The sequence below is a fragment of the Anabrus simplex genome, chromosome 10, assembly GCF_040414725.1.
Source record: "Anabrus simplex isolate iqAnaSimp1 chromosome 10, ASM4041472v1, whole genome shotgun sequence".
Classification (NCBI taxonomy): Eukaryota; Metazoa; Arthropoda; class Insecta; order Orthoptera; family Tettigoniidae; genus Anabrus; species Anabrus simplex.
In genome coordinates, this window is record NC_090274.1 from 7,611,492 (window position 1) to 7,638,105 (window position 26,614).

General features: G+C 42.8%; 1 long non-coding RNA gene and 3 other non-coding genes across 4 annotated transcripts in view; 3 read left to right on the forward strand and 1 right to left on the reverse strand.

Moving 5' to 3' along the window:
• Positions 1-26,614, forward strand: part of LOC136882429 (uncharacterized) — a 380,234-nt gene that overhangs the window by 110,870 nt on the left and 242,750 nt on the right. The window lies entirely within an intron of this gene.
• On the forward strand, positions 8,301-8,373 carry TRNAR-UCG (transfer RNA arginine (anticodon UCG)). The gene has a single exon. It is a non-coding gene; the product is annotated as a tRNA-Arg (tRNA).
• TRNAR-UCG (transfer RNA arginine (anticodon UCG)) lies at positions 12,109-12,181 on the reverse strand. The gene has a single exon. It is a non-coding gene; the product is annotated as a tRNA-Arg (tRNA).
• TRNAS-AGA (transfer RNA serine (anticodon AGA)) lies at positions 21,317-21,398 on the forward strand. The gene has a single exon. It is a non-coding gene; the product is annotated as a tRNA-Ser (tRNA).

Sequence of the window (26,614 nt, forward strand, 5' to 3'; positions counted from 1 at the left end):
AACATGGCTTCATAATCACGGAAAGCGTACTTTCATTCAGTGCGTATTGAACTTCCTTAATCCTAATGATAACCAAATGTATTTCCTCCTCATTTCTCGCTGGCAATCTTCTAGAAATTCTATAGAAGGCTGTAGAAGGTAGCGTAATATTTTGTCAAGCAGGGGGCTTTGGAGGAATGTTAACGCCTCCATGAATTTACTTATTTTATTTTCTTTTCTCTATGTAAATCACACGATACGTACAATGTTTCTCGACCCGTTACAATGCATAACTCCCCTCTGTGCATCAGTTAGTGTTGCCTAGATTGCGATTTCAAATCTAACCGAGTTAGTCCGATATTTGGAGCGCAGGAAAATATCATATCGAAACTCCATGTTATTAAAGATACCTTGGCTCCTTCGAAATTCACCCGACAAAACTATGATGGTGGAATTCAATGCCCAGTCCCCTGAGGAATTAACCAAAAGGTGGGTAAATCCTCGACCCAGACGAGAAACGAGCACTGAAGTAAGGACATCGAGCGCGTTGGCCGTGCGGTTAAAGTCACCCAGCTTTCAGCTTTCATTCGGGAGACAGTCGCGACTAGTCGGTTCGAACCCCACTGTCGGCAGCCCTGAAGATGATTTCTCATTGTTCACGATTTTCACACCAGGCAAGTGCTGGGGCTGCACCTTAATTCAGACCACGACGGCTTCCTTCCAACTCCTAGCCCTTTCTTATCCCATCGTTGCCGTAAGACCTATCTGTGTCGGTGCGACGTAAAGCCACTAAGCAAAAGAACTTACCTTTGTTCATAGGGTAGAGTTTATGTACCACACTCAATGCGAGGGAAATATATTCTAGGATAACAGAGACCTATCTAACCCAGTGACTCCTCGTAAAAGCGGGCGAGGGAGTTTGGATCATGACTTGATGCAGCTTCCATGCCACCGTATTCTATGTTAACCTTTTAATTTCTACGTTAACTACTACATCCTATAGCTATACTAATCTTGGTCTACCTCTACCGTTCAACTAACTAAACAAGACCTGGGCGTCTTAAGAGGTGTCCTCTCTTTTGGTCAGTTTTAGCCACATCTTTCTCCTCTCACCAATTTTACTCCCCCTGTGTGTGGGAGCGGTAGAACAACACCCACGGTATCCCCTACCTGTCGTAAGAGGCGACTAAAAGTGCGCCCAAGGGCATTGTACTGGGGAACGTGGGTTGATAACCACGGGAAGCTTAGCTGAGTCCTGGCATTGCTTCCACTTGTGCCAGGCTGCTCACTTTCATCTATCCTATCCGACCTTCCTTGGTCAACCCTTGTTCTTTTCGACCTGGAAGCTATTAGGTACCGAGACCTAGGGAGTCTTTCATTTTCACTCCCTTCGTGGCCCTTTTCTTCCTTTGGCCGAAATCTTCATTTTTCGAAGTGTCGGATCCTTCCATTTTTCTCTCTGATTAGTGTTAATAGAGGATTATTGCCTAGTTGTACTTCCTCTTAAAATAGTTATCTAGTCGTCGCCATAAGACCTATTACGTGTCGGTGCGACGTAAAGCAACTAGCGAATGAATGGAAAATAGTTATCACCACCACCACGTCGCCAATTTTACTCAGTATCTCTTCATTCGTGATTCTACGTATCCATCTCACCTTCAGCATTCTTCTGTAACACCACATTTCAAAAGCGTATATTTTGTTATAGTCCATGCTTCATTTCCGTACAATGCCACGATGCATAAGAAAGACTTCAAAACATCTTTCTAATTCCTGTATCAATATTCGAAGTGACCAAATTTCTTTTCTTAAAAGAGGCCTTATTTGTTTGTGATAGTCTTGCACTTTATGTCCTCCTCACTTCTGCCATCATTAATTATTTTACTACCCAAGTAACAACATTCCTCTACTTCCTTTAACACTTCATTTCCTACTCTAATATTTCCTGCTCCATTACTTTAGTTTTTTTTTAAATTTATTTTCATCTTGTACTTCTTTTTCAAGATTGTGTCCATACCATTGAGTAATTTCTTCAGGTCTTCTGCAGACTCGTATAAAATAACAATATAATTGACAAATCTCAGAATTTTGATTTCCTCTCCTTGAATTGTGATTCCTTTCCCTAACTCCTTTTTGATTTCCTTAACCGCCTGTTCTATATAAAGGGACCAGCTGTTACCCGCGGCTTCGTTCCCGTGAATTTCGTAATTTGATAAAAGTAATACTTCCTCCGTAATGCACTAGGATATTATTTGAAAATCCCTTAAGTATAAAACTGACCGAAAAATTGAATTTCATTTACCCCAGAATCTCTTTGTAAACCACGTTTCGGGGCTAAGATGACCCGGCTACTGGCAGAGCTAACTTTGGAACATCCGACATAGAACTGTACATGTGAAAAACAGTCCTCTCTCAAGTCGAAAAAGAAAAAGTGTTTCTCTATTTTGAAAGGAGATCCCAAATACCTATTCCCACGTCTATAACATCTTCAGTTTTTTTAGATATAAGTATCCCCTCAAAAAGAATTTAAACCGTTTGTCATCACTTCCCCTCCCCGCCCCTCCCAATCTAAGTGCACTTCAAAAAAAAGTTTTGTTTATCTTTAAAGGAGATTCCAAATGTCGATTTTAACGTCTGTAGCAAATTGAGGTCCGCCTCTGGGGTGTAGTGGTTAGTGTGATTAACTGTCACCCCCGCAGGTCCGGGTTCGATTCCCGGCTCTGCCACCATATTTGAAAAGTGGTACGAGGGCTGGAACAAGGTCCACTCAGCCTCGGGAGGTCAACTGAGTAGAGGGGAGTTCGAGTCCCTCCTCAGCCATCCTAGAAGTGGTTTTCCGTGGTTTCCCACTTCTCCTCCAGGCAAATGCCGGGATGGTACGTAACTTAAGGCCACGGCCGCTTCCTTCCCTCTCCCTTGTCTATCCCTTCCAATCTTCCCATCCCCCACCAGGCCCCTGTTTAGCATAGCAGGTGAAGCCGCCTGGGCGAGGTACTGGTCATCCTCCCCAGTTGTATCCCCCGACCCAGAGTCTGAAGTGCCAGGAATCTGCCCTTGAGGCGGTAGAGGTGGATCCCCGCTGAGTTCGAGGGAAAAACCGACCCTGGAAGGGAAACAGATTAAGAAGAAGAAAAAATTCCGTTTTTAAGATATAGGTGTCCTTATAAAAAGAACTCAACTCATTCTTCATTAATCTTCACTTCATCCGCCCCCAACCCCCTCTTAAGTTCATTTTCTGAAAAACAAAATACATGCTTCTTTATTTTTAAAGGAGATTCCAAATACTAATGTTCATGTCTTTAAACTGTAAAGTTTTTGAGATGTGGATATTCTCATTTTAAAAATGTTCGCCCTTTTCATCCCCTTAGCGAAGGAATATCCAAAAATCCTCCCTTAGTGAGCACTTACACTGGAATATAAATGTATCCCCAAAATTTCATTTCTTTATGTCCAGTAGTTTTGGCTCGGCGATGATGAATCAGTCAGGGCATGTTATTTTATATAAGTGTATGCTTATTTATAGAAAAGACACGTGGCTATGATTCGACTTCTACGTTGATCTGTAGGTCTGTGGATAATGATCACTGACTATCGCTTAAAACTAGAAGCATATTATTCTTCCAGTATGGCTACTAATGATACCATTGCGCAGCCCGGTATGGTATTTACTTCAGCGTACTTAAAGGCAAGGCCCCTTATAAGTGATCCAAAGAGTGCTATTAACGTTACGGTCTCTCCTTTTGGTATGTAACGTTTTGTTCCTTGCTAACTACATAATGAGCTAGCTGTTACACGGACCTCAGGGTCGAGTGTTTATTTTCTTCCGGTCTTACGAATGTTTACGCTCATTTGAAATACTGTTTTGGTTGATACAGTCTACTCACCTCGAGAAGAAGGAAGCATTTACTGACCTTGAAATCCGAATTAGCCGAGAGCCAGCTGAGAGAAGGGATGTGTGAGGTGATTGCCGGCTTCTTGGAAGCTATTCAAATACCGGGGTAGGTATTCATAGACATGATGGCACAAGGTGACGGAAAAAGAAACATTCGTCGTCTGGCGTCGTACCGCGGACTTCCACATGCTTTCCTATGACACTGAATTTCATTATCTCCTAAAAATTGAAAAACAGATAAAAAGTTGCCACTATACAAAGTTGAAAATAAATATTCGGCACCAGGAAGATAAACATCCAAATAAATATGAATTAAAAAAGAAATCGAAATAATCACAATTGAAGTTAATACAACATAAAACGTGTCCAGTGATTCCGGAACCCAATTTCTATGGTAGGCATTACTTCACCTACAACTGAGAACTTATTTTGTACGATTAGTAAAGTAGCTAGTGACAAGTAAAAAAACAACGAAAACATCTAATGTACAGTTGATACAAAATGCCATATTAAAATACCGGTACTCAATGAATCAAAGAAAACATTTAAATGATTTGTGCTACAAACACGTAGGAACAATAGTAGGAGTTAAGTTGCAATGAGAAGATAACAGTTCAGTCAGAAAGAAATAAAGAACATTGGTCTCGTTTTTGGTAAGCACTATTTTTTAATTTATTTTTTTGCTAGTTGTTTTACGTCGCACCGACACAGATAGGTCTTACGGCGACGATGGGACGGGAAAGGGCTAGGAGTGGGAAGGATGCGGCCGTGGCCTTAAGTAAGGTACAGCCCCAGCAAGTCCACCTCTGTGGTGTAGTGGTTAGCGTGATTAGCTGCCACCCCCGGAGGTCCGGGTTCGATTCCCGGCTCTGCCACGAAATTTGAAAAGTGGTACGAGGGCTGGAACGGGGTCTACTCAGCCTCGGGAGGTCAACTGAGTAGAGGTGGGTTCGATTCCCACCTCAGCCATCCTCGAAGTGGTTTTCCGTGGTTTCCCACTTCACCTCCAGGCGAATGCCGGGATGGTACCTAACTTAAGGCCACGGCCGCTTCCTTCCCTCTTCCTTGTCTATCCCTTCCCATCTCCCCATCCCCCTACAAGGCCTCTGTTCACCATAGCAGGTGAGGCCACCTGGGCGAGGTACTGGTCATTCTCCCCAGTTGTATTCCCGACCAAGGGTCTGAAGCTCCAGGACACTGCCCTTGAGGCGGTAGAGGTGGGATTCCTCGCTGAGTCCGAGGGAAAAGCCAAACCTGGAGGGTAAACAGATGATGATGATGATGATGATGATGATGATGATTTGTGCTACAAACACGTAGGAACAATGGTAGGAGTGAAGTTGCAATGAGAAGATAACAGTTCAGTCAGAAAGAAATAAAGAACATTGGTCTCGTTTTTGGTAAGCATTTAAACTCCCTTAAAACTGTATTGGATCTTGTGCTAAGCTTAATTCTGTCCATGTTCGATTATGGTGACATTGTGCAACAACCTAAACACCACACTAAACTTCAAAGCGCTGATAATACATGCCTCCTTTTTATACCAAATTTGCCTAGCTATTGCCATATACCACGCTGTCTTGGACAGCTGTCATGGTTTATAGAGAGAAGAAACCTTCACTCTGTGAGGATGGTTGACCAGTTGTACTTCCTCTCAAAACAAAAATCACCATCGCTACAACATTCACTCATTGTCCACATCATCCTTCGTACAGGCAAACCAAGTTATCTGAGAACAGATCTTAATACCGTACTTGTCATCTGCAAACAATTGGCCACAAGGTCAGAAACCTCTTCCCTGCTAAGTTTTGCAGTTTAGCGCAAGTTACGGCAAATCATTCTTAGCTACAACCATACGCTCTTGGTACTCCCTTCTGTAGTAAGAATGTAAAGGAGAGGGCGTATAAGTCTCTAGTAAGACCTCAATTAGAGTATGGTTCCACTGCATGGAACCCTCGCCAGGATTTCTTGATAGGAAAAGTGAAAAAGATCCACAGAAAAGCAGCACGATTTTTTCTGGGTGATTCCCGACAAAATAGTAGCGTTACGTAAATGTTGCAAACTTTGGACTGGGAAGACTTGTGAGTAAGGAGACGAGCTGCTCGACTAAGCGGTGTGTTCCGAGTTTTCAGTGGAGAGATGGCGTGGAATGACATAAGTAGATGAATAAGTTTGAGTGGAGTTTTTAAAGGTAGGAAAAATCATAATATCATGATAAAGTTCTAACTCAGAAAGAAAATTAGGGCCAGTATTAATTTATGGGACGGGGAATAAGGGATTGGAATAATATATCAAAGGAGATGTCGGATACATTTCCAAGTTCTTTGCTATTATTCAAATAAGTCTAGATAAACAATTGTAGGGAATCTGCCACCGCTCCAGTCCAGTGACTGATTAATGATTGAGTACCACTAAAGAATTACACAGAGCTAGTTGCAATTATAGAACTGTGGAAGTGCGTAATTAATTGTCACAGGCTTGCAGAATGAACACTGGAAACATAACAAACTATAATGAAGATGTATGTAAGAACTGTATTCGCCCAAGGTGGACCGTTGTCTCTCTGGCCTGTCCTTCCACTGTGTACTCTTGAAGGCTGCAGTTCGCCCGATAGACAGACAGACAGACAGACAGACAGACAGACGTAAGCTGGTGTAAGGCACTTCCTGATCTAGAGTGTGGAGGGAATTCCCTTGTGCTATAAACCTTGTTCACCTTCATTCTCCCGTAGACTTAGTTTGATGACGCCATCTCATGATGCTATTCTCTGTATATTTCAAAACCTGGGGCCTGTTCCACGAACGAACTTTGCAACTTTTCAACTTTGCACTTTTCACTTTTCAAATTTTGCAAAGTGCAAAGTCTTTCTGTTCCACCATGGTCTAGGTTGTACTTTTCAATTTTTTCGCAAAGTGAAAAGTCTTTGCGAATGAGTGATACGATCGAGTTTATTCCATGAGCAAACTGTATAGGCCTAATACTCTACGATGTTAATGCTTTACTTTTCGCGGCGAATTTGACGGTATAATTGTCGTACAGTTTACGTTTTTATCATGGGAAAAAAAGGTTATGACAAGTAGCTGGCTGTGCTGGAAGTTGTCAAGGAGAAACGTGACATACTTTTTCGACAACTTTAAAGGTAACCTCTCAAATTATGACACATCAATATTAACGAGAGCAGGCTGCCGTCAACACATTCACACACAGAAGGAAATTCACTCTTCATTAGAAATGCCGTCGCTATATTGAGTGGATTATCAGGCCAACGTACTGTTAGGAAATATTACATTTACTGTAACATCTACGACTTTGGTAACAGTTCGCAAATAATTGTTTTGATGTCCCATGCATTGGTGTTACACCGTGCAGCTGGGCACCATTTACTAACCAATGTAAGCATATAAGAATTTGTTATTTTCCGGAAAGGGATTGACTTCTTTTTGTTACATGTTTCAATAAATGTCCGATCATTTCAAGAATATAATGAGCCTGTGTTGGGGTAATACGAAATCACTCGCGAAAGTCCGTCGAAGTGACGTTATGAAAATTAATCTCGTCTTTGTACGTTCTCTTATTGGATTCTTAATCACTGTCCTCACTTGATGCTAATAAAAGCTCACGTCGTAACGTGTTTATAGCACTAAACCAAATTCTACGCCGAGAAACTAGTGTACATCATCATCATCATCATCATCATCTGTTTACCCTCCAGGTTCGGTTTTTCCCTCGGACTTAGCGAGGGATCCCACCTCTACCGCCGCAAGGGCAGTGTCCTGGAGCTTCAGACTCTTGGTCGGGGGATACAACTGGGGAGTATGACCAGTACCTCGCCCAGGCGGCCTCACCTGCTATGCTGAACAGGGGCCTTGTTGAGGGATGGGAAGATTGGAAGGGATAGACAAGGAAGAGGGAAGGAAGCGGCCGTGGCCTTAAGTTAGGTACCATCCCGGCATTCGCCTGGAGGAGAAGTGGGAAACCACGGAAAACCACTTCCAGGATGGCTGAGGTGGGAATCGAACCCACCTCTACTCAGTTGACCTCCCGAGGCTGAGTGGACCCCGTTCCAGCCCTCGTACCACTTTTCAAATTTCGTGGCAGAGCCGGGAATCGAACCCGGACCTCCGGGGGTGGCAGCTAACCACTACACCACAGAGGCGGCTACTAGTGTACATACTTGTTAATTAACATATGAAAAGGGAATCATCTCTTTGCAAGATTTATGAAAACTTTTCACTTCATTTCTTTGCACTTTGCATTTCTGTGCCAATGGAGGAACATAACAGGCTTGAAAAGTGAAAAGATTCCTAACTTTTCACTTTTCACTTTGCAAGTTAAATCTGAAAAGTGATGGTGGAACAAAATCTGAACTGAAAAGTGCAGTGAAAAGTTGCAAAGTTCGTTCGTGGAATAGGCCCCTGTTCTATACAATGACCGTGTGGCCCAACGGATAAGGCGTCGGACTTCGGATCCGAAGATTGCAGGTTCGAGTCCTGTCACGGTCGAAATTTTTAAATTAGAGACCAGGAATAAAATTGCTATAACTTAAGCTGTGTTTGTTACAAATAGTGGTCGGTCAAAACCAATTGCGTAAAGTTCCGGAGTAGGAGGTACAAGTATCAGAATCAGGGTAAAGACCTACGTTTCACATTTGCAACTAAAGGTAACGTAAAATAAGAAATATAATTGACCGAGCAAATTGTCCACGCGGTTAGCAGCGCGCAGCACTGATGTGGTGGTGGTGGTGATTATTGTTTTAAGAGGAAGTACAACTAGGCAATCATCCTCTATATAACACTAATCAGAGAGGAAAAATGGAAGGGGTCCGACACTTCGAAAAATGAAGTTATCGGCCAAAGGAAGACAAGGGCCACGAAGGGCGTGAAAATGAAAGACTCCCTAGGCCTCCATACGTAATACCGTCGGGGTCGGAAAAGAACAAGAGTTGACCAAGGGAGGTCTGATACGATAGATGAAAGTGAGGAGCCTGGCACAAGTAAGTGGAAGCAATGCCGGGACTCAGCTGAGGGCCCCGTGCTCGCTAACCCACACTCCAAAGTTCGGAGCCCCTGGGGCCCCTTTTAGTCGCCTTCTACGACAGGCAGGGGATACCGTGGATGTTATTCTAACGCCCCCACCCACAGGGGAAGCGCAGCACTGAGCTTGCATTCGGGAGATAGTGGGTCCGAACCTCACTGCCGGCAACCCTGAAGATGATTTTTCGTGGTTTCTCATTTTCACGCAGGCAAATGAAATCATTTAAGAAATGACTAGGTAAACAACTGATAGGGAATCCGTCATCTGGGCGACAGTCTAAATGTAGATCAGTGTTGGCTTAATTTCAGGGGGACAATGGTTGAGATACTGGGCAGCTCCAGCCCCGCAAGATTTCGCATCCTATTTCATCGCCTTGGAAAGTGAAAAGTAAATATGGAAACTGTGTACTATCCTGCACGCTTTGGAAACCACTGAGATAGTCAGTACATACTAACTTAGCACCAGTAAAGAACCTGAGTTTGTTTATACACAGTTCAAAAAAAAATATAGGGGAACATGTTTTGCAACGTCTGGTATGTGAACGTTAATGTGCTAGATGGGGTTCCAATGGTCGTACAGCATACCTTGAGACCTTAGCTACTCAAGGTATGTCAAATCGAAGTTATACGCGTACTCCGTGCATTAAACAGTCAGGTGACCCCTCAAAACGAAGTAAATAGTGGTGTGCCCGTGTGTCGTTGTGAGGTATACAGGCTACGGCGGTCATTTGAGCACGTTGTACGTAAACCAGCACATCCCGTGAAACATCTTAACGAGGTTCAAGTCGAAGGGCCGTCACTTTGATCCAGGAAGGATCGACTTTTCGTCGTGTTGCTGTGGATCTCAATGTCTCTCCGTCAGTTATTCACCGCTTGTGGAATCGGTACAGAGAGACAGACCAGCTCACAAGGAGGGTTGGATAAGGTCGTGGACGCATGACAACCCCACAGGATGACCGATATCTGACCATCTGTGCGTCGCGGCTTCGTTCAGCAGCTGCCAGAGAACTGCAACAAGACCTCAGGAGGGTCACTGGAGTCACCAGACAGTAAGGAACGGGTTAAGAGAAGTGTCCTTACGACCCAGATGTCCTGTTCGAGTATCCCGTTTAACGCAGCAACATCACGCAGCTCGCCTTCTGTTTGCCCGTACCCACGCAACTGGCAACTTTGCCAATGGAGGAGACCTGTGTTGTTCACAGACGAGTTCAGATTTGCGTGATGGACGTCAACGTGTATGGAGACGCCGTGGTGAGCAGTACATGCCAAATGTTGTCCAGGAAGGCGACCGATTCAGACAAGGTTCTGTGATGGTGAGGGGTGGCATCAGTATTGATGGCCGTACGGATCTTGTCATCGTCCGTGGTAATCTTATCGCTGCGGGGTAGATCGAGCAGATACTGCTACAGCATGTGTTGGTTGCTGCATATGGTGTTGGCCCTGAATTCATACTTACGCACGACAATGCCAGGGCTCATGTAGCGCGCATCACCAGAGCTGTCTTGCGAGAACTGAACATTCAAGAGATGGAATGGCTAGCAGTGAGTCCCGACCTGAATCCCATCGAGCATGTGTGGGATAGGCTTGACAGAAGTGTTCGTGGTCGTCCTGTTCCATCACAGACTCTCCAAGACCTCGAACAGACTATCATTGAAGAATGGGACCTGATACCGCAACGTGACATCCATCGACTCATACGGAGCAGGCCACGAACGTGCCAAGCTGTGATAAATGCTCGTGGATGACATACACCATACTGAAGCTCTCCAACTATGATAAAAATCCACCCTGGAGGACTGTTATCACTTTGTTTTCTCCCCTGTTTGGACATTTCCGTTTGTGTCATGAAAATGAATGCGAATCCATCGATGCTCTTTTTTATACGGTACTTCAACGGTAAAGAATAATGGTTTAGTTGGTAATATACCTGGGTGTGAGGTATTGTTTTGTGAAGCATGGAAGTTCAAAAACATGTTCCCCTAATGTTTTTGAACTGTGTATTACGCAGTAACTCATATAAGGTTAAATGTTGACAATGTCCCTAACCTCACTTCCTATTCCTGCACAGGAATAAAGATCTTGAACTTTGCCATCACATTGTACGTAAATACGTATTCACTTTTTTTACAGCATTGCGCAAATTGTAGAGTACAACAGCACTCATTTCTGCACGGGGAAGTATCATCGCCAAACATTGTAAGATTAAGTACTTAAATATTATATTTAGCACTCCACCAATTCGATATGTTATATAGTACATGTTTCTTCCCCTAGCGGATATCATCAGTGCTTAAACAAATATACATCAAGTATAAAATCACATGTTAAAATGGCAAGACACAAGTTAAAATTCACTACGTTACAACAAAAACCATTTATAATAAACTGCTGAATTGCGAACACTACAGTGTGTTTTAAGTCCTATTGTGGTCAAATTAATTCGAGAATACATTAAATTTAATCTAAGGAGAATGTCCGTAAAATTCTTAACTAAAGTTTGAAGATCGTAGAAACCTTTCAGGTACTAAGTTTGAAAATATTGAATGGAAATCGGCACTGTTGTTTATTTTTTTTTTCTTGAATAAGACATAAAAATATCACGAGATAAAAGATTCTCGACAAATCTTTTTGGAAGTCCGTCTTTGTGGTGTAGTAGTTAGTGTGATTAGCTGCCATCGCCGGAGGCCCGGGTTCGATTCACGGCTCTGCCACAAAATTTGAAAAATGGTACGAGGGCTAAAATGGGGTCCACTCAGCCTCGGGAGGTCGACTGAGTAGAGGGGGTTCGATTCCTACCTCAGCAATCCTGGAAGTGATTTTCCGTGGCTTCCCACTTTTCCTCCAGGCAAATGCCGGGATGGTACCTAACTTACGGCCACGGCCTCTTCCTCGTCTATCGCTTCCAATCTTCCCATTCCTCCACAAGGCCCCAGTTGTATCCCCCGACCCAGAGTCTGAAGCTCCAAGACACTGCCCTTCAAGGCGGTAGAGGGAAAACCCGACCCTGGAGGGTAAACAGATGAAGAATAAAAAGTGGACGAAAAGTCGCTTTCTTTCTTCTCAGCCCAAAAACATTTTCTTGATTTATTTTCACGCTGTTCCGTGAAACTTTGGAAACACTTATTTTGCAGTATTCTTCCTTAGCCAGAATATCTCCATTTCTCCCCTGTTTCATTCAATGATATTCAAGATTCTTAAAAATACCGACCGTGACAGGACTCGAACCTGCAATCTTCGGATCCGAAGTCCGACGCCTTATCCATTAGGCCACACGGTCACGGATAATGCCTGCAGCGTTATCAATAGTTCTTACGCGGACTCAAAATGGAAGTGAAGAGAGAGAGAGAGAGAATGTGTGTGTGTGGGGTGTGTGTGTGTAAGTTAACTTGTATTTTAAATAAATTGTCTTGTCGCCTCTGTGGTGTAGTGGTTAGCGTGATTAGCTGCCGCCCCCGGAGGTCCGGGTTCGATTCCCGGCTCTGCCACGAAATTTGAAAAGTGGTACGAGGGCTGGAACGGGGTCCACTCAGCCTCGTGAGGTCAACTGAGTAGAGGTGGGTTCAGTCATCCTGGAAGTGGTTTTCCGTGGTTTCCCACTTCTCCTCCAGGCGAATGCCGGGATGGTACCTAACTTAAGGCCACGGCCGCTTCCTTCCCTCCTCCTTGCCTATCCCTTCCAATCTTCCCATCCCTCCACAAGGCCCCTGTTCAGCTTAGCAGGTGAGGCCGCCTGGGCGAGGTACTGGTCATTCTCCCCAGTTGTATCCCCCGACCAAGAGTCTGAAGCTGTAGAGGTGAGATCCCTCGCTGAGTCCGAGGGAAAAGCCGAACCTGGAGGGTAAACAGATGATGATGATGATGATGATAAATTGTCTTCCGTTTTCTCTGTAATTTGAGGTTGTCCAAATTGACAAAGTTTATAATATTATATTTTAAATACCAAATTATTAGTATTATTCACATTGCACTTTCTAAATTTGCTTACCCTCCAGGGTTGGTTTTTCCCTCTACCGCCTCAAGGGCAGCTTCAGACTCTGGGTCGGGGATAGAACTGGGGAGGATGACCAGTACCTCGCCCAGGCGGCCTCACCTGCTATGCTGAACAGGGGCCTTGGTGGGGGATGGGAAGATTGGAAAGGATAGACAAGGAAGAGGGAAGGAAGCGGCCGTGGCCTTAAGTTAGGTACCATCACGGCATTTACCTGGAGGAGAAGTGGGAAACCACGGAAAACCACTTCCAGGATGGGTGAGTTAGGAATCGAACCCACCTCTACTGAGTTGACCTCCCGAGGCTGAGTGGACCCCGTTCCAGCCCTCGTACCACTTTTCAAATTTCGTGGCAGAGCCGGGAATCGAACCTGGGCCTCCAGGGGTACCAGCTAATCACACTAACCACTACACCACAGAGGCGGACATTAATCACATGGCACTCGGAATAAATCCCGGTGGTTTTCAACAGTAGAAACAGGAAATTTAAATTAAAACATAGATTGCTTAACTACAACAAGCAGTGCAATGAAAACAACACATTAAAACAAACATATGACAATCAAGACATAACTTGCTACTACTGTAACGCAATAATTTTGGAGAAGGTTGGTTTTAGCATTTTCTTTCTTCTGTTTTAATCCATTTACACTCCAGGATCGGTTTTTCCCTCTACCGCCTCAAGGGCAGTGTCCTGGAGCGTGATACATTGGATCGGGGATACAACTATGGAGGAGGACCAGTACCTCTCCCAGGCGGCCTCACCTGCTACGCTGAACAGTGGCCTTGAGGGGGATGGGAAGATTGGAAGGGATAGACAAGGAAAAGGGAAGGAAGCGTCCGTGGCCTTAAGTTAGGTACCATCCCCGTGGCAGAGTCGGGAATCGAACCCGGGCCTCCGGGGCTGGCATCTAATCACACTAACCACTACACCACAGAGGCGGACAAGATTTAACTTATTTTTTTTAATTAACCATGTAAGTGTGCAGCCTAAACCTTACAGATAGGACATTTTAATAACAAAACAAACAAATAAACCCATTAGTGCGACTACCGGCTATAACGAACGTTGATTGACGGTCCCTTCGATGTCGTTATAACCGACTGTATGTTTCTCCACCAACACGCTCTAACCATCCTAGCACGGTGTCAGATGATAGGGTCTTGCTGCCTTAGTGATCATGGTCGTCATATGGATAGATAATGGTTTATTATAACTGGCAACGTTAGGGATACGTGTTCTTGTGTTACAATTAACCGGTGAACACACGAATAACATAAAACAAAGAAAACTAAAATAAACTACTATACTCTCTTGCAGTCTTAGTGTATACTGCTCAATATAAAATAAATGGACATTTAGCTTCCTAAAGCGACGATTTAGCTCTCTTAGCCATTTACTTGGAAAAAAGTTCGTGCCCAGATCACCAGTCTCCAAAAATTGCCGTAAAAATAGGATTACAAATAAATCCTTTGAGAAAACCGAGATCATGTCCAGGCAACCCCTGAGCATAAATAAAGTCTTCATTAATGATCAAAATATTAACATAGTTCTATAATTATCTTGGAGAAATCATCACACGCAACTTAAACAAGAAAGAAACATGGATAAATAGAACTAATGAAAATATGGGGAAAGCCCTATTTCTAACCTGGTCAACGTATAATGAGAAATGTCTGTCAGTAGACACAAAGATCCAACACAATAAAACTGTAACTCTACCAAAAGTTCCTTATGCTTGTGAAACTCTGTTTCAAATTAAAAACGAAAGAAGAACTGTTCAGCTCCTCAAAACTGAAAGAAGAAGCATAAATAAAAAAGTACCAGGTCGAAGGTATCTGGAGAATCCTTCATAATGAAACTGTCTATCGAGAGATTGACCCAATCACCAGCACAGTGAAGAAGAAAAGAATCTCGTATTTCTTTCACATCTTGGGGCGACAACTAGTGATGAGAAATGTGCTCCTTTGTTTTCGTGTTTCATAAACATAGATATCCCCTGGTAATGCACCGGTAAGTGCTTGTGTCTGACCATTTAGTGATCTGTTCGAGATAATGCATTTTCCAAATGAACTTTACATTCGCGAGTTGTTCATTCAGCTGAAGTAACTGCCATTTGTTGATATTGCCCGGAACCTTTTTTCACCGTCACTTGTTTTAAACTTGACAAAATGTCAAGCAAATAAAATGCGTCGAATTTCCCCGTGGTTAAGTCAAATGATCATAAATAATAATCTCTCGGTCATGGCCATCCATCAGCAGCCGCCGCCAGCCATGTCAAAACCAGATCTGTGTAAACATTAAACCCTTACTTTCGGTTCTTGTAATGTAAATATTGTAAGAACATGGCGCCTGTCGTGGTGAACACACAAGGCTGTGATAGGGTTTCGGCTGGCCTTGAAGCGTCAATGACATTACCTCACGCGCTGATAAGAGGAGTGTGGTGTGTTCTTTACGTCAGAGAGACTAACTGGCTCTAACGAGGAGATAGTTCATTGATAAATAAGGAAACTGAGTTACCTAGAACAGTAAATTACGTCACTCTTTAAAAACGTGCAACGTTTTAGACGTGCATCATATTCCTGGAAGTAATTCGCACACAATGTGTACGTACAGACTGACGTACCGATAAAAATAATATTTTTTTCGACGTTGTGACTTCCCCTCTCGGAGAACAATCATCGAACGAGAAATGCAACCATTCAAGCTAAGGGCGCCGATCTTTAAGTTGAGGACTTAAAGATAAAAATTTATAATCAAGCTTGGACGGACTCTTATCACAGGAGTGGGGTGATAGTACACTAATCATTAAGCAGGAGAATTAGAAATCAAAAGGCTAATTAATGCAGATTGATTAAAGTGAACTAGAAAAATACTATTTATTATATTTAATATAAATGACGACGGTTTAACGAGAACTGAATTTAAAATAGAAAATGAATTTAACAAAAAATTGAATGACTCTACTTCGCAAAAACTTGCAATATCTTTAACTCGCTTGCTCACCATGTTGTCTTGTTCTGCTGGTCCTTGGAAAGCTTCCATCCTTGTAGCGGGAACATCACCGGTCGTCTTTGAGATCTCTTCATCTGCAGCTAAGTACCATTCCTGCCTTGCAAATTGCACCCACCACTAATTGGAAGATGACTTCAAAACTAACACTCCCTATTATGCTTTATCCCATATATTGGAGATAAGCCCTAAGTCATACTTAGAAGAACCACCTTGGGTTATATGGAGAGGATACTCAATTAAGAATCCTTCCAACTTTACTGAAAATGTTCTCTGAAGTTTCATTTCTATCTAGATTAATACTACCTATTGACTTAGACTGGTTCAAACCGGTCTTGTAGCCGAGCTGTACGTACTTCCTGATGAGAGTGGCTATACACCCCTCATTCAGAATTTCTAAGTATCAAGACGAAGAATCAAGTAGAGAATCAAGTAGAATAATGTAGAATAATATCGATCAGAATCACGTAGAAGTCTCGTAGAAGCCAAGAGCTCCAACACGCCCTTTTATAACCTTCTCTGGCTCTAATTACAGGTCGCTACACGTGGTCCAATCAGATGACACGTCTCTCCCCACTCCAGATATTAGAGTTGACGGGTCTTAACCATGATATTAACTGTTCTTCTATTAGTCCTTTCACTCAGTATCCATGGCAACATGACGCTCCTTTGAAAATATAGGCGGTGATCAGTTTGAATAATTCTGGTCGAAATACGGTAGCTTACGTTAGGACGCGTGAACACGTGCTCGCTTTTCCCAGAACTTGGTGTCTAAATTTGTCCTTCCTTCTTCCTCGGTGATGTGGCAAGATAGAGGAAATCTACTGCAAGTTCATTTTAACCGACTGTCGCAAGAATATAAGTGAATATTAGGATATTCAGCCCTTGTTTACAAGTCGTAGTTACAAAGTAATGAAATGATAGTGAGCAAATGATTAAACATGAATTATAATACAATTACATACCAAAATAAATATCATGACGTTAAATTCCTGAATTAATTACACATAATAAAATTAACATAATTACACTGTAACGTCTGGAACGTTACAACGTTATCGATGCAGGTCTTTCTAAAGACATTCTAAAGTCGCTGTCTTGATGAGTCTTAAAAGAATATGAAGACAACAGGAAATATAAGGGGAATATCAAATGTTTGAGGAGAGCTAATTTACAGTTCAAAATTCATTTCTTCAAGAACTGTGTAACTAATGAAAAATATCACCATTCATTTTGAAAGGTGGTTAATCTAGCTTGATAGTATGAGTCCTTTCTCCACCTATACACTTCCGATGTTACCATTATCTGAATTTTAACAGAACAGTGACATCACCATTCTCTTCCTGTGGTTTCACATGTAATAAAACTTGACATTTTACACGTAGAATTCTTTATATTCTCTGATCAGTAGACTATTTCCGAAGTACTTTTCTATGCTCTTTGACGTTCTTTGTTAGTTCATCGTTGTTGCCAACTTGGTGCTAGATCTGGTGGTTTTTAAGCCATCTAGTGCCAAATTTAAATAAACACCACTACAGCGAAAATTTGTGCTTTTGTTTTCAGAAAATTTGCCGCCCAACTTCAAGCCTTCTAAGAAAGAAAGAAAGAAAGAAAGAAAGAAAGAAAGAAAGAAAAATCCACAGTGCATGCCCTTCAAGCAGGCAACTCAATGTTGAAAACATCCTAGAGATGTTGTTGTTGTTGTTGTTGTTGTTTGAGTCATCAGGCCATAGACTGGTTTGATGCAGCCCTCCATGCCAGCCTATCCCGTGCTAACCTTTTCATTTCTACCTAACTACTGCATCCTACATCTGCTCTAATCTACTTGTCATATTCATACCTTGGTCTACCCCTACCGTTCTTACCATCTACACTTCATTCAAAAACTAACTGAACAAATCCTGGGTGCCTTAAGGTGTGTCCTATGATTCTGTCTCTTCTTCTCGTCAAATTTAGCCGAATCGATCTCCTCTCACCAATTCAATTCAGTATCTCTTCATTCGTGATTCGATCTATCCATCTCACCTTCAGCATTGTTCTGTAACAGCACATTTCAAAAGCTTCTGTTCTCTCTCTCTGAGCTAGTTAACGTCCCACTTCCATACAATGCCACGCTCCAGACGAAAGTCTTCAGAAACATCTTTTTAATTCCTATATCAATGTTCGAAGCTAGCAAATTTCTTTTCTTAATAAAGGCCTTCCTTGCTTGTGCTAGTCTGCATTTTATGTCCTCCTTACTTCTGCCATCGTTAGTTATTTTACTACCCAAGTCAATAAATTCATCTACTTCATTTAAGACTTCATTTCCTAATCTAATATTTCCTCCATCACCTGCCCTCGTTCGACTGCACTCCATTACTTTTGTTTTGGACTTATTTATTTTCACCTTGTACTCCCTACCGAAGACTCTGTCCATACCATTCAGCAACTTTTCCAGATTTTCTGCAATCTCAGACAAAATAACAATATCATTGCCAAATCTCAGAGTTTTGATTTTCTCTCCTTGGATTGTGATTCCCTTCCCCAATTCCTCATTGATTTCCTTTACTGTCTGTTCTATGTAAACACTGAAAAGGAGGCTGGTGCGGGGGGAGGGGCAAACTGCAGCCTTGCCTCACTCCTTTCTGAATTGCTGCTTCTTTTTCAAATCCCTCGATTCTTATCACTGCAGACTGATTTTTATACAGATTGTAGATAATTATTCGTATTCCCAATCACATTCAGAATCTCAAATAGCTTCGTCCAATCAACATTATCGAATCTCTTTTCTAGATCTACGAACGCCATGTACGTGGGCTTGTCCTTGACTCGATCCTCTAAGATCAGATGTAGAGTCAGGATTGCTTCACGTGTTCCTACATTTCTTCTGAAGCCATATATCATTGTTTGGAATGAAAAGTGTCACTTTTAATGCACGTCAATATTCGTTTTATTAAAAACATTGTTGGTTCAATTAATGCTTTGAAGGCTGTTGAGATATGAGTTTTGTTTCCGAATTCGGTTATCGGCTATCGTGCAATAAATGCAAACATCATTTTAATTTTTAATACTTTCGAGTGTGTTAGTGAATATGAATATGGTGGATGCAATTGACTGTAAAAGTTTGGTCCAGAGTTCCATTGTATCGGGACGCCAGTCGGGAAAACCCTTTTTGGGAAATTGTAAAAGTTGCTCTATTAATGCTGCACACTCAGACCGGAAAGAAGGAGAGTGTCTTTAGCTAAGTAAAAGTAATAATAAAAGAAAGTTTTACCTTTTGGGAAAGGTATTGATCATAAATATGTCTTTCAATAAATGAAAGTCAAATATTGATAACAATAGCCGCAGCATCTTTGTCGACCAAGGCCTACGGTAATGTAATGACTAATGTGACGTCACTGACGGTACACTTTCTATTTCAAAACACACTCTGTTTATACAAATCCAGAGCCGCAGCATCTTTGGCGACCAAGGCCTACGGTAATGACTAATGTGACGTCACTGACGGTACACTTTCTACTTCAACACACTCTGTTTATACAAATCCAGAGCCGCAGCATCTTTGGCGACCAAGGCCTACGTTAACGACTAATGTGACGTCATTTCCGTCACACATTTTGTCACGTTGCGTTTCACGAATTTTCGGATGATCCCCAACCTTGCGACATATTCATATCGAAAGAGTAATCAGAAATAGATGGAAGGAAACGCTAATACATTTCGGCAATCGACTCGATCTTAATGAAGAGAACTGTCCTAATTATGATTTGCGTGAAGACGTGTTGGATAAAATTAAAAATATGTAACGTACAGTGGAAACAAGCTTCAACATCCAAGGGAAAGGGCGTATACCAGCTTCTATGCGGCTGTTATAGACGAGGAAGACGCTTTGTAAAAGTGAGTTCTCGATGGTTCCGCTGCATTTCTAGATTTTTTGTTTTGTTTTCGTCAAAGTCTTATCGCTTTCTCATTTTTTGAGTTGATAGGGCTGTGTAATGTTCCATGCTGTCGTGCACTGCCGCGTTGTGCCCTCATACTTAGCAGTTCACTAGTTGCACAACGACTACAATTCCGAGACGGAAGTGCTTCAAGAAGAGTACAGCCTTTTCAAGCGTTCGGCATCACAATATGAAGCATTCTGTACGCTTCTGCAACGTTAATGTTTCCAGTTGCCCATGGTGCAAGTTGCCACTTCAGTGGCTGTCAAGTTCCATGTGAAATATTCCTCCATGGAAATGTACACAAAAAAAATTGCATCAAAACAAACAGCTGGTGAAAAAATAACCCATATCAGCGACAACTCTTTCTGAAACACCGATATCATCATCATCATCATCCGTTCACTCTCCAGGGTTGATTTTCCCGGGGACTCAGAGAGGGATCCCACCTTCACTACCTAAAGGGCAGTGTCCTTGCGCGTGAGATATTTAGTCGGGAATACAATAAGGAAGGAGGACCAGTACGTATTATCTACCGTTTTCTTTGCTGCCGGCTGAGGATGGCTTGCTCGTCCCAACTATACAAATCGATTAGCCGCGACGAACAATATTTTGTGCGTATTTCCGCTAATAATTTTGTTAATAATTCAATAAAATGAAAGGAAATAATTAGCTGATAAGACAAGAGGGCTTGCACAAATTGCTTTTTTTTTAATTTATAATTCCTGATTTCAAGCTTCCAAAATGGAATACAAATGTAATATTTTTGTTCCACAAAGTCGAGGGGACGGGGGTAAGGTGATTGCCCTTAAAGCGGTAGAGGTGGGATCTCTCACCGAGTCCTGGACCAAACCTGGACGGCAAACTGGTTAAGAAATGCCTTAATTATATTTTAACTACGACGGTGTTGATCTAAGTCTACATCAATATTTGTTAACAGAATAACTATTTTCTGCATCATGTCGTATCTTTATCTTATCCTGCACTGCCCGTAATTCCTCAAAGGTCTCTGTTCTACCGGGCGAGTTGGCCGTGCGGTCAGGGGCACGCGCCTGTCAGCTTGCATCCTGGAGATAGTGGATTCGAATCCCGTTGTCGGCAGCCCTGAAGATGGTTTTCCGTGGTTTCCCATTTTCGCACCAGGCAAATGCTGGGGCTGTACCTTAATCAAGGCTACAGCCGCTTCCTTCCAACTCTAGTCCTTTCCTATCCCATCGTCGCACTAAGACCTATCTGTGTCGGTGCGACGTAAAGCCACTAGCAAAAAAAAAAAAAAAAAAAAGGACTGTTCTTTAACGAGGAGCACAGCTCTCCGTAATTTACAGCTGTCAGTCGTTGTGGTCTGCTGCGAAGTTACTGCGCATGCTCCCAAGATGTCTGTCTGGTGCAATAAAAGATACAGGATCACTGTAATCAGAGAGAAAGCTTGTTTTCATTGCTACAACTCTCACAGGGAAAATGTATCACGCTTGTCTTCACATATAATACATGTTGTGCAGTCGTGGCCGAGTGGTTAAGGCGTCTGACTAGAAATCAGATTCCCTCTGGGAGCGTAGGTTCGAGTCCTACCGACTGCGAATATTTTAATTATTACGTTATTGAAAATGTCTCTTCAACTCAATAATTTCTCATCAATGTATGACTCGCAACTCGCATGTTGCAGTAATACCGTTGCATATTGCATTATTGTAATTGTGCTCCTCTTCATATTATCTTGTTTCTTCCCTGCAAGCTAATAATGCCAGAAAGAAATTAACAGATTATGATGAAACTCCGACGCCCTCCTCCACAGGCATGACTCACTACTAGGGGTTCAAGTTCTTTTAAAAATTACTGAAATACGTTTTGAACATTGCTTTGATTTTGAATAGAGTAGCCTACACGGCCTCTGATTTAAATGGTCGTCATTGAAATTAATATGTTAAGGTATTTCTTTGTTCCAACCTGTGCAAAAAAGGCGCTATAAAGACGAAACCAGTATCAATAAAATAATGTAAGAGTCATGAATTGTCCGTCTCTGTGGTGTAGTGGTTAGTGTGATTAGCTGCCACCCCCGGAGGTCCGGGTTCGATTCCCGGCTCTGCCACGAAATTTGAAAAGTGGTACTCAGCCTCGGGAGGTCAACTGAATAGAGGTGGGTTCGATTCCCACCTCAGCCATCCTGGAAGTGGTTTTGCGTGGTTTCCCACTTCTCCTCCAGGAAAATGCCGGGATGGTACCTAACTTAAGGCCACGGCCGCTTCCTTCCCTCTTCCTTGTCTATCCCTTCCAATCTTCCCATCCCCCACAAGGCCCCTGTTCAGCATAGCAGGTGAGGCCGCCTGGGCGAGGTACTGGTCATTCTCCCCAGTTGTATCCCCGACCAAGAGTCTGAAGCTCCAGGACACTGCCCTTGAGGCGGTAGAGGTGGGATCCCTCGCTGAGTCCGAGGGTAAAGCCGAACCTGGAGGGTAAACAGATGATGATGATGATGATGAAGAGTCATGAATTAGTGACAAAATGTTTTACGTCCCTCTAACTACTTTAATACGGTTTTCAAAGACGCCGAGGAGCCGGAATTTAGTCCCAAATGAGTTCCTTTACGAACCAGTAAATCTACCGACACGAGGCTAATGTATTTGATCACTTTTAAATACCACCGGACTGAGTCAGGATCGAACCTGTGAAGTTGGGGTCCGAAGGCCAGCGCTCGGTCCGGCATTATTATTATTATTATTATTATTATTATTATTATTATTATTATTATTATTATTATTATTATTATTATTATTCCTTTCTTTCTTTCTTTCTTTCTTTCTTAATCCGTTTACCCACCAGGTTTCCTCGGACTGAGGGAGGGATCCTACTTCTACCACTCAAGGGCGGTGTCCTGGAGTTTGAGACTTTGGGTCGGAGGATACAACTGGGGAGGAGGACCAGTACCTAGTCCAGGCGGCCTCAACTGCTATGCTGAACAGGGGCCTTGTGTGGTATGGGAAGATTGGGAAAGCACGGCAAACCACTTCGAGAATGGGTAAGGTTGGAATCGAACCGTCCTCTACTCAGTTGACCTCCCGAGGCCTTTCAAATTTCGTGATAGAGCCGGGAATCGAACCCGGAGATCAGGGGAGTTAGCTAATCACGCTAACCACCACACCACTGAGGAGGACATTATTATTATTATTATTATTGTTACCGGGTTTTTGTGGTAGTTAAGCATGAAAGAAGGTGCTGGGTGGTGAATAGGTCTCAAGCTACTAAAGAGAAATTAAATTTTAAAATTTAACAAGGTTATATTTTCTTTTCAAAATTAGGTAACAACAAATAGAACAGGTACTTAGTAGCCGAAATACAACTTGAAATGTACAATTACAGGGATTAAAGAATTTGGGCTTCGAGCCCTGAAAACACAATTCTTGAGCAACTAGCTCAACTTTACGATATACCAATTTCAACAAAAGGGGCAGAAGACCCCAATCAAACCCTGGAGCCCTTGCTCCAAATTACACAGCAAAGCCTCCTCGAGGCATACAACTCTCAGTCTTAGAAAAGAGCCACTCGCTCTTAAAGTTAAGCCTCTCCCAGGCCACACCAAACTCAACTTTCAAGTTGTCCTCAAAGGACATATACACAGGGGTAAAATACCCAACCTACTGAGGTCTATTAGGTGAGAAAAGATTAATACATGACCTCAAAATACAACTTGAGAGGAGGCGAACTTGCACTCCTAATACACTTTGCTTAAGACCTACTTGGCACTAGGCCGTTAATACAAGGGCTAATCCCATACTACAGAGGTGACTTAATGGCAATTTACATTACATTACGGGAGAATTGGTTGAGAAAAATAAGTTCACCTCAAGACGATGTGAGTGGGAACTCGAGAGGGTTAGCACTCTCTATCCCATAATGTAGCTTTACAAGAGAATAGAAGAAAAGAGTAGTTACATTTTAGGAAAAGGTTACATGATGGAAAACGCTTCGAACCCGCCGCGAGAGTTAAACTGCCGACCTAGCAAGAAAAGAAGATATTAATAGGCCATTACCTGGTAGTAGATCGCTGCCGAGGAAGGAGGCGCTTCCCGCCTCCTGCTATGTACTTAATACACTGAAAGATGGAACAGAAGTGGCCCGGAGACCCCAAAATCAGCAGTTTATAACCTCTCGCGGAAGATTCTAGGCGTTAGGGGAAATAAAACACCCTCCCTCAAAGTTTTTATTGGTTCGGGAAAAGAAACCCCTACATAGAGGAAAAGAAACACATTATTGGTGGAAAATTAATTAAAGAAATTCGGGATTGGCTAGATCCAAAATAAGGGGAAAAGGAGGGGTATACAGCCAACTTAAACCATGACAGAAAGAAATTTAACAAAGAACAAACTCTTGAAATAAAAATTTCTCCAACAAAATAGTTCTTTGATTTCGCACTAGGTCGCACTATTGTTGATCTTCAGTAGTGTCCTCTAGAAGAGAAAGTTCACACTTCTTACTTCAAGCGAAACAAAAACACATCAAAAGTGACACAGTTCAAAAACTCAAAATTTTCCATGTGGTGACATCTTCTGAGAAAGTAGAGAATTAATAGAATAGATAAAGTTCAACCTTCCTCCAGAAGAGGAGTTTCAACTGGCGCAACTTTTAAATAAACGGTGTAGAGGTGTACCGCCCGGTACAGACCTCCCCCCCCAAAAGTTCCTCCAGGGGTGACACATGAAATCAGTTTGAAACAAAGTCCAAGAAATGATGTTGATACGAAGGTAGATAGCAGAAGCATTTACAAGATTTCTTAATTCAGTTTCAAAATGTTGTTGTTGCAGGTGAATGAAAGTCTTTATGTTTGTAGAATTTGAATTTGTGAAGATAAACTTTTAATACTTAAAGGTGAAGAAAAATTTGGCAATGTCCACCAAATATTGTAGTTGAATTCCCAAGTATAGTTATTGCTTATGGTGACTGTCCATATAGCTGATGTAGATTAAGAAGGATGGCCAGACCGGCCGTTGCAGCTTGCGTCCAAGGGAGGCCGCTCGGACCCCTTAAGTACCCTGAGATACCGCTCGCCCGCACTATGAGGGGAGCAGAGGTGTTGAAGTACGCCGCGCCCGCGGTGAACAGATACAGGCTGCGGGCATGTAGCAGGTCGTGCGCCGCACATCAGCCTTGGCCGGGAGGTGAGCTCCGGCTCGCCGTGCACATGTCGTCCTCGCTGGAGAGGAGGGGGCCCATCCCCCTCCCCAGTCGCTGCACGGCGCTGCGCGGCTGCGGGGGCGCTGAAACATTAAAGCTAGGCGGCAGAATTGTGTTGGACTATCATCTTCTTTGAGGGTACAGGCTTGTGGAGAGGTTGAGGGGCCAGCGGCGTGTAGATATCCATGGCATTTACTATTATGAAGCCACAGTGTAAGGTGAAGCAGGAGACGGGAGCGTGGTAATGGCCGTGGCAAGAACAGGATGGCAGTTTAACGGGTCGGGGCAGGTTTTACACAAGGCTTACATCTAAAACCAAAATATTACAGAAGGGGCAGAATGCCTTAAAGTGAAACTCAAAAAAAAAAAAAATATAACCTTCATATCCTTTCAAAATAATATGAAGCAAGTTAACACAGAAATTACACCGGTTTCACCTGGGACAGGTGAACTCTAAATATCCTCTCGGTGGCTGGATTACTTAGCAATAAGGTAACCGGCGTAAGAAAATCGAGAATGATACAAGGCCCATGAAATCTGGGGGCAAGCTTGCCCGCGGGAACAAAATTTTTGACCATAACCTGGTCACCTACCTTCAAAGTGGTGGGTCTCCGTCCACGATCATACCTTTCCCTAACCTTTTCATGAGACACTTTAAGATTGGCTTTAGCCTTCTTCCAAAGGTCTTTAATGTTATCCGGATCTATTGTCTCGGGTAGAATGTCATTCAAAGACCAGAGGTTAGAGATCGGCGAGTTGGGAACAAACTTGAACATCAAGGAAGCTGGAGTAAACTTGTGAGATTCATGAACCGCCGAATTCAAAGCAAAAGCTATCCAATGCAGGGACGTGTCCCACCTGGAAGGATCTTCATGATGATAGGCAATGAGTGCGGACCTGAGATTACGGTTAACCCGTTCAGCCAGAGATGGTTGAGGATAATAAGCAGATGTAGTTACATGAGAGATGGACAAGTCAAAACAGAATTTACGAAACAGATTTGATGTAAAAGCTTTAGCATTATCAGATACAATGTATTGGCACGGACCAAAAGAAGCAAAAATAGAATTTAGGCAAGTAATGGTGGACTGAGCGGTAGCCAGCTTAGTCGGAAATAACCAGGAAAATCTTGTAAAACCACCTACACACACAAAGATGAACTTGTTGGCATTACCCTTTGACTGGGGGAAGGGTCCCACATAATCGATATACAGGCGTTCCATGGGGCGCGACGCTTGATGAGAAGACAAAAGGCCTACTTTAGTGGACATGGTGGGTTTACTGATCAAACAAGATTTACAAGCTTTTACAAGTTCCCGAATTTCACCGTCCATACCTTTCCATATGAACATTTCACGAATCTTTTCACGAGTTTTAAAGATTCCAAGATGCCCCCCCAATGGGGTCTCATGATAGTATTTGAAGATCATAGGTACAAGAACCGCTGGAACAACAACTTTCATCAACTTATCATGCCTCGAAGGGCAACATAGAACACCATTCCTTAGAACATAAGGGACAGCATGTTCCCCAGAAGAAAGGGTTTCCATTATCGGAGCCAGCGTCGGATCTTCACGTTGGTATTTCTCAATATCTCTAAAAAGCATGGGAGCATCTGTTAAGATGG